Here is a 6,480-nt window from a genome sequence, read left to right on the forward strand (position 1 = left end):
GTGATGCAACTTTTACCTATGCAAGTTTTTAAAAAATAAGATTAAGAATAATAAACATTTAATAAAAAAGTAGTTGCATGTTCAACGTTAGGATACTTACTTTCATGGACTAGTGGTTGCATAATAAGCAGTGGTGGTTGCCTAGTAAGCCTCAAAAAGCTATATGTGTAATCACCATTTGTGGCCCTAATAAAAGCATGCCAAGGCCCCTATAGACTGTATTCTATGTTGCTTACAGAGATGTTGTGTGGACCGGCAAGTCTAGCAACTCTATGAGCGTGAATTCTGTAAAACCCAAGAGGAAGATACTCTCGTACAAAAGCCCAATTGTGCATGCTAAGCTTTAATACAAACACCCCATCTTCACTGTACCTATAGCAAAACCAATAGCCCTTTTAAACACTCATATATAAACCAAAAATATGTATACTTTTTTTTTAAAAACAAAGGAATAGCAACAAAAATTACAAAATATTCACCTAGTAAAACTGGCCAAGTCTAGCAAAGTAACCAATAATTGAGCCTACATTGGAGCATCCCATAGTCTTGGATTTGCGCATATATTTTGATGTTGTGAATATACAATTATTAAATATCAATGATGTATGTAAGTAGCTGTTAAGTGGTTACGTACTTGGCTTGACTGTAGTCCGTTGGTAAACATAAAAGCTATCAGCATCTGAGCTGTATTTCAAAGGTCAAGTAGTAAGATACACACGTGTAAATTGTATACAAAGAACCAAGATAGAAAATTTTGCTAGCTCCTAAATTTTGGTGAAATAACTTATGCCACATAAGTAAATAACGAAATAGTATGGTCATACTATATATTGAACAGTGGGACACTGCAAAAAGGTGACAAAGATGCTCACATCATATTGTTGTTGCACCTATAAAACTTCCTTGTATACGACATTCCTAGTACAAATCCTATTTGAATCCTCGATGATGGTCATGATCAGGCACGCAAGAAAGCCACATATAAGTACCCATGACTAAACAACGATGTTACCAAGTATAGTCTTAGAACAAACATTGTTTAACCCTATGATTTGTTTAAGGTCATGCTAAATGCTAGTCAAACGGAAAATTGCCTCCTTCTCATCTCAAAGGGAAGCTTCAAATTACTTGGAATAAATGTTATCCTTAGAATAAAGACCTTGTCCTTGATATTAGTTCCAGTAATAATTTCTATCTCTAGCACCCTTGTGTGAAACTCTTTGCATATTAATCAAGTCCCATTGCACAAACCCTTTTGAGGATTCAGATTATGCAACAACATGATTGGGACATTCCTTTTCAAAACTAGCCTATGAGATGGGTACCCACCACCAAGATCAAGATTGTTTAGGTACTCTGTCACATATAAAAATGAGTCTGCACCTGAATCATTTACTGAATCTACACTCAAACAATGTTTGCTATTCTCAGGCATCGCATTCAGTGCAGTACTATTGATTGCATCAACGTCAAGGTTTCGAGGTGCCAAATAGCATGCTCCTATAAATACGCTGCATAGTCCACAATTCTTGGAAGGCCTCTATAAACCCATTCAATAAAGTCTTCCATGGACTTTGTCTCCTCTTTGTATCCAAATGCATTTTTATGGAATTACAACCTCACCTTCTTGCATCCCTCTGTTTAATCCATTGCCTATGTCTAGAACCCACTGTATGAATTCATGCTCTATTGAGTTGTCACCATTTTGAAGAACTTGCATATTTTGTGTGAGCCACAAGACTTTTGTATATCTCCAAATTTTTGAATGGCACAATGCAGCATTGAAAATCTCCACTCGGCTTGCCTTTGGAAACACTGGCAATACCTGTCTAAAAGATCCCCCCAACAGCACCACCTTTCCACCAAAAAGTTGATCACTAGACATGATATCTTGCAACGTCCGGTCCAATACTTCAAACGCATAGTGATGAGTCATAAGTGCCTCATCCCATATTATTAGCTTGGCTACCTTCAAAACATCTACAAAGTGGCTGTTAACACTTACATTACATGTGTTAGTGGCATCTAGATCCATTGGTATCTTGAACCGTGAGTATGCCATGCAGGCATTTGCCAATAGCAATGCTGCAATGCCAAAAGATACACATACTAAAGCAATGTGTCGCGCACTACCAAACAAGACAGCAAATAATTATAAAGAAAGGTTTTTCCAAATCCTCCCAGGCCATCAAGCAAAAACACCCCAACAACCTCTACATATACTGTCACCAAATTTTGGTCAAAGGCAGACTACTGACAATTATTTAAAGTTCTTTCCATATCTCGAGCGATTTGTGCCTGTTGCCCAGGATCGACGAACATTGTCTCTTCTTCTAGTAAACCATTTATGACTGAGAAAGATGATGTGTCCACTATAGGCAACCCATCAAAATCTAATAACCTTTGTCCATGCTACTAAAGATTGGTGCTCTAAATGCAATAGGGACTCCTTTACTGCCATTGCCCAATGATCAATTGTATTATCCATAGTTGATTCAAATGCATACAAAAAATCATCCAAAAGTGCTGAAGAGAAATTTTCCCACAAAAGACCAGGAGATGCAGGCTCACAAAGACTAAGATTGTAACAAATAGGTGTCTCAATTACACACTATTTTTATCAAATGTAGCCTCTTGCATACACACAAACCACTCCTCACCACTTTCCAGTAGTCCTCTAGCTATGCACGCTACCTTGAAAGAAGGATAAAGATCTCTAGAAGATGTGCGTAGGTCATCAAATGACTTACAACCCTTGCAAACGTTTAGTAACATATACATGAAATATTGCTCACCGATAGATTGTACATTCAACCGATGTTGCTTTCTTTTAGTCCATTACTTACTCGGCTTGTTCCAAACCCAACCACCTGGAAAGTCACCATAAAGTAGATCGTTTGGTTTGGGTTGTAACTCATTGCGTTTGAACCATTCTGTTCCCTATCCACTATATTCTGCAAATCCGAAAGATTACACTATTTAGCATAGGAAGACGAACTTGCAACCTTTGTATATCGGGCTTTTCATCGTGCATGTCCTACTCATAAATCTACCATCATGCTTTTGATGCCGACACATAACTTGCATCTAAATACCTGCTGATCTCATCAATGACTCTATCATTTGAGTTGTACAATGCTCCTTGCCCGTCCATAGGGTTTGTCATCTGTATCATGATTGTTGCTCTATCGTGACTCTTATACATATTTGTACAGATGCTTAATGGCTGTGTTGTGGAGAAAACTTCAACATTGATGTGTGTGTTGTACTTTATCAAAAGGAAAGGATTAAAAGGCACAATCCAACGATTGTCTACCACACCCTCTTTCACTTGTATATGTCTACCATCATCCCGACAATGTAAATAGGATAACCATCATTACCCACAATAGTACATCGAGAGAAGGCCCATGGATAACGATGACTGCATTTACCTTCAATCACGCAAGCAACAGAGGGATTCAATGCACCATAGCGGCCATGAACATTACATTGTTTAATGAATGCATGCAACTCCAGAAAGAATGCGACATCAAGAAGCTCAGCACATTCCAATCGATCGTAGTGAGTAACCTCTGTAGGTTTGAATGCACCATCTAAAATCAAAAGTATATGTGAGTGTGGCAAACCTCTCTTCTGAAATTCTATCACACGAACGTACCCAGCCACTTTGCCAAACAAATTATCTTTCAGAATTGATTGCATCATATCTTGTGCTTTTGATAAAACGCATGGGTTGTCATATCTGTCCAATCCTGTGCACTTTGGCTTGGCAGTAGAGCTTCAAATATTTGAGGCCATTTCGGACCGCAAGTGAATGTAATAAACAAATTAGGTTTTCCTCTTTTTCTCACAATGGCCATTGCATCTTGATATAATTGAACATATATCGTGGTCCTCCTATAATGGAAGATGGCAACACAACTCTATGCCCTACAGCATTGCCCATTACATTATGTGCCCCATCAATTGCATTCACCATGTCCGTCAATCCTTGATAAACTTTTGAATGCAAAGATGCTTGATTGTTTCGTATCCATATCAACCTAGATTCTTCTATGCTAATGTATGCATCAACAATGTATTGTTGGATCAATCTTCCCCCACGCAGAAGGCATGCATTTGTATCTTCTCTCGAATATTCCCGACACGATGGTATACACAACCATGAACTCGAAAGTTTTGTATACCTCTATTCCCTGGTAACATTCCATTTATATGAGCACCCAGTGAGACAAATGCCATCACACTATTACGTTATTCTTAAATGATTCACTCCTAGCATCATTGCCATGGAATAAAGTCTTTAAAGTCTTGGGTGGATCCTCCAATAGCAACAACTTAGATTGCCAACTTTATACCAATGCTTTCCCACAACTTGATGCATATTTGTTCGAGTTTCTTGATTCCATAATTGTGCATGGAAAAATTCACAAAGATGATTCATATGTCCAATCGAATGGAGAGTAGGAGCACAAAAGACCAATGGATATAGAGCTAGGTGCCCTATATCATCTCTAAAAGGAAATCAATATAGGATGGAAAGGCAATGTCTAGAAGCCCTAGTTATAACCATAGATATCCTTCTACTTATTACAGATGTGTTTGGTGCATTTCTTCCTCAAAAAGGAAAATTAAGTGCAACATTGGGACAAAACCCCATAGTTGTCTTTACATTTCTAGGAGCTTGCCTTTTTAACTATTGTACTTTGCCTAGCAACATCACGACGTGCCCTACGTGTCACATATAACATCCTGCTGCTCTGAAGATATATGGAATGTGATACACATTCCACCATCTCCTGTAAACAAAACTCTCTCTCTCTCTCTATATATATATATATATCTATCTATCTATCTATCTATCTATCTCTATCTATCTATCTATCTATCTATACATACATACACATCTTATATATGTGTGTGTGTGTGTGTGTGTGTGTGTGTACGTATAGATAGATAGATATATATAGAGAGAGTAGCTCTTTGTAAGTTGACCGTGGTGTTACTACATTTGTGTGGCCATTGAGTCTCACATGTTTACATGCATGTCCTCATACACGCATGCTACATGCATTTTTAGAGTTGAACGTATACGCACATTCATACATGGCACCACTAGAATCTAGCTCTAGAAAAATCTGAGAAACCTTGAAGTGTTGTTCTAGCAAATAAAAAGTTGGGAAAAAACTTTTGTGCAATAGACACATATTGAATATGCACGGAAGAATCAACCATGACCTATATTTGGTGAAACTCTGGGTTCTAATACAATATCAAATTCAGCATACAATATATACGATTAGGGTCTTGACTCCTGATTCTGGGATAAAAGGTGTTTGAGCAGGTTACTTCGCTATAGCCTTCAATCAACAAATTCAAATAGCCTGCCACAGATGTGACAGCGCGCTGAATCCCCACAAATTATGTGATAGCGCTAAATCACGAATAGCCACATTAGAAGACAATTAAGTGAATCAGAATATGCAAGGTCCACCGTCGAACCTACCTTATCAATTCAACGAATCTTGGCGCAATAGCTAGTCGAACAGAATGTTGCTCCTGGTGAACCGAATCGTGCACCCACAAGACGTCGAGTCGAAACTGCGAAATTGCGCTGTTGCTGGCGGAGGGTACTGTTGACTGGGGCTGCATGCGATTGAATTGGATTGTTCTGAAGTTATGAGGCTCTGCGCATGTCGAACCAGGTCGAACCGTCGAATAGCAGTGTCCAGCGCTGGTATTAGGTAATGCGCGAGACTGCGGCGAGAGTCTGCTTCAGAAGTTTGTAAGAATCCAGATGCAGCCTACAAGGCCTAATTTGGGCGTACGCGTAATTGGTTGATGTAGGACTCGCGGGCAGGAGAGCCTGGAGGCTCAGGCAAGTACAGGAAGAGCTCTCAGATAGCGATAAACTAGGGATGAGAGAGTTGCGAACGGGTTAGGACGGAATCATGACCAGGTTAGGAGACACGTTGAGTCAACCATGTCGTTTGGGAGAAAATCTTGTTTTTTATTTTCCGCCTTCCCCCGTCCTCTCTCAGTTTTTGATGCCTTGGACCCGTGCTGAGTTAGCCAATATTAAAGTCTATTACTGAGAATATAGTCTTGCAAATTATGGTAGAAAGCCTATCTATATAAGGTCATGGATACAACTTACACACTATGGTGATCATTGCCTTATCCGATCATCGCTCTCTCGAAATTCATCTAATTTATCTCTCTTGTTGCGATCAACCTTATCGCAAGCCACGTGATCTCCGCATGTGAGGCCGCCTTTGCCTCTCTTCCCTCTCTATGACATTGTTCAGCCTACTCGCCTCTACGTAGCCACGATTGGCAGATGCATAGTGAACCAGTCTACCCAAAACATGTTCACAATGTGGAGCTTCCTGGTGGAACGTTAAAACCAAAATCGATGAGCAAGGAGCCTACTGGATTTCTTCCTATTGCCCTTCGGGTGGCTTATAACTTGCTTAA

Source organism: Dipteris shenzhenensis, chromosome 24, assembly GCF_047967505.1.
Source record: "Dipteris shenzhenensis isolate YYH24624 ecotype China chromosome 24, Dip_SZ_1.0, whole genome shotgun sequence".
NCBI lineage: Eukaryota > Viridiplantae > Streptophyta > Polypodiopsida > Gleicheniales > Dipteridaceae > Dipteris > Dipteris shenzhenensis.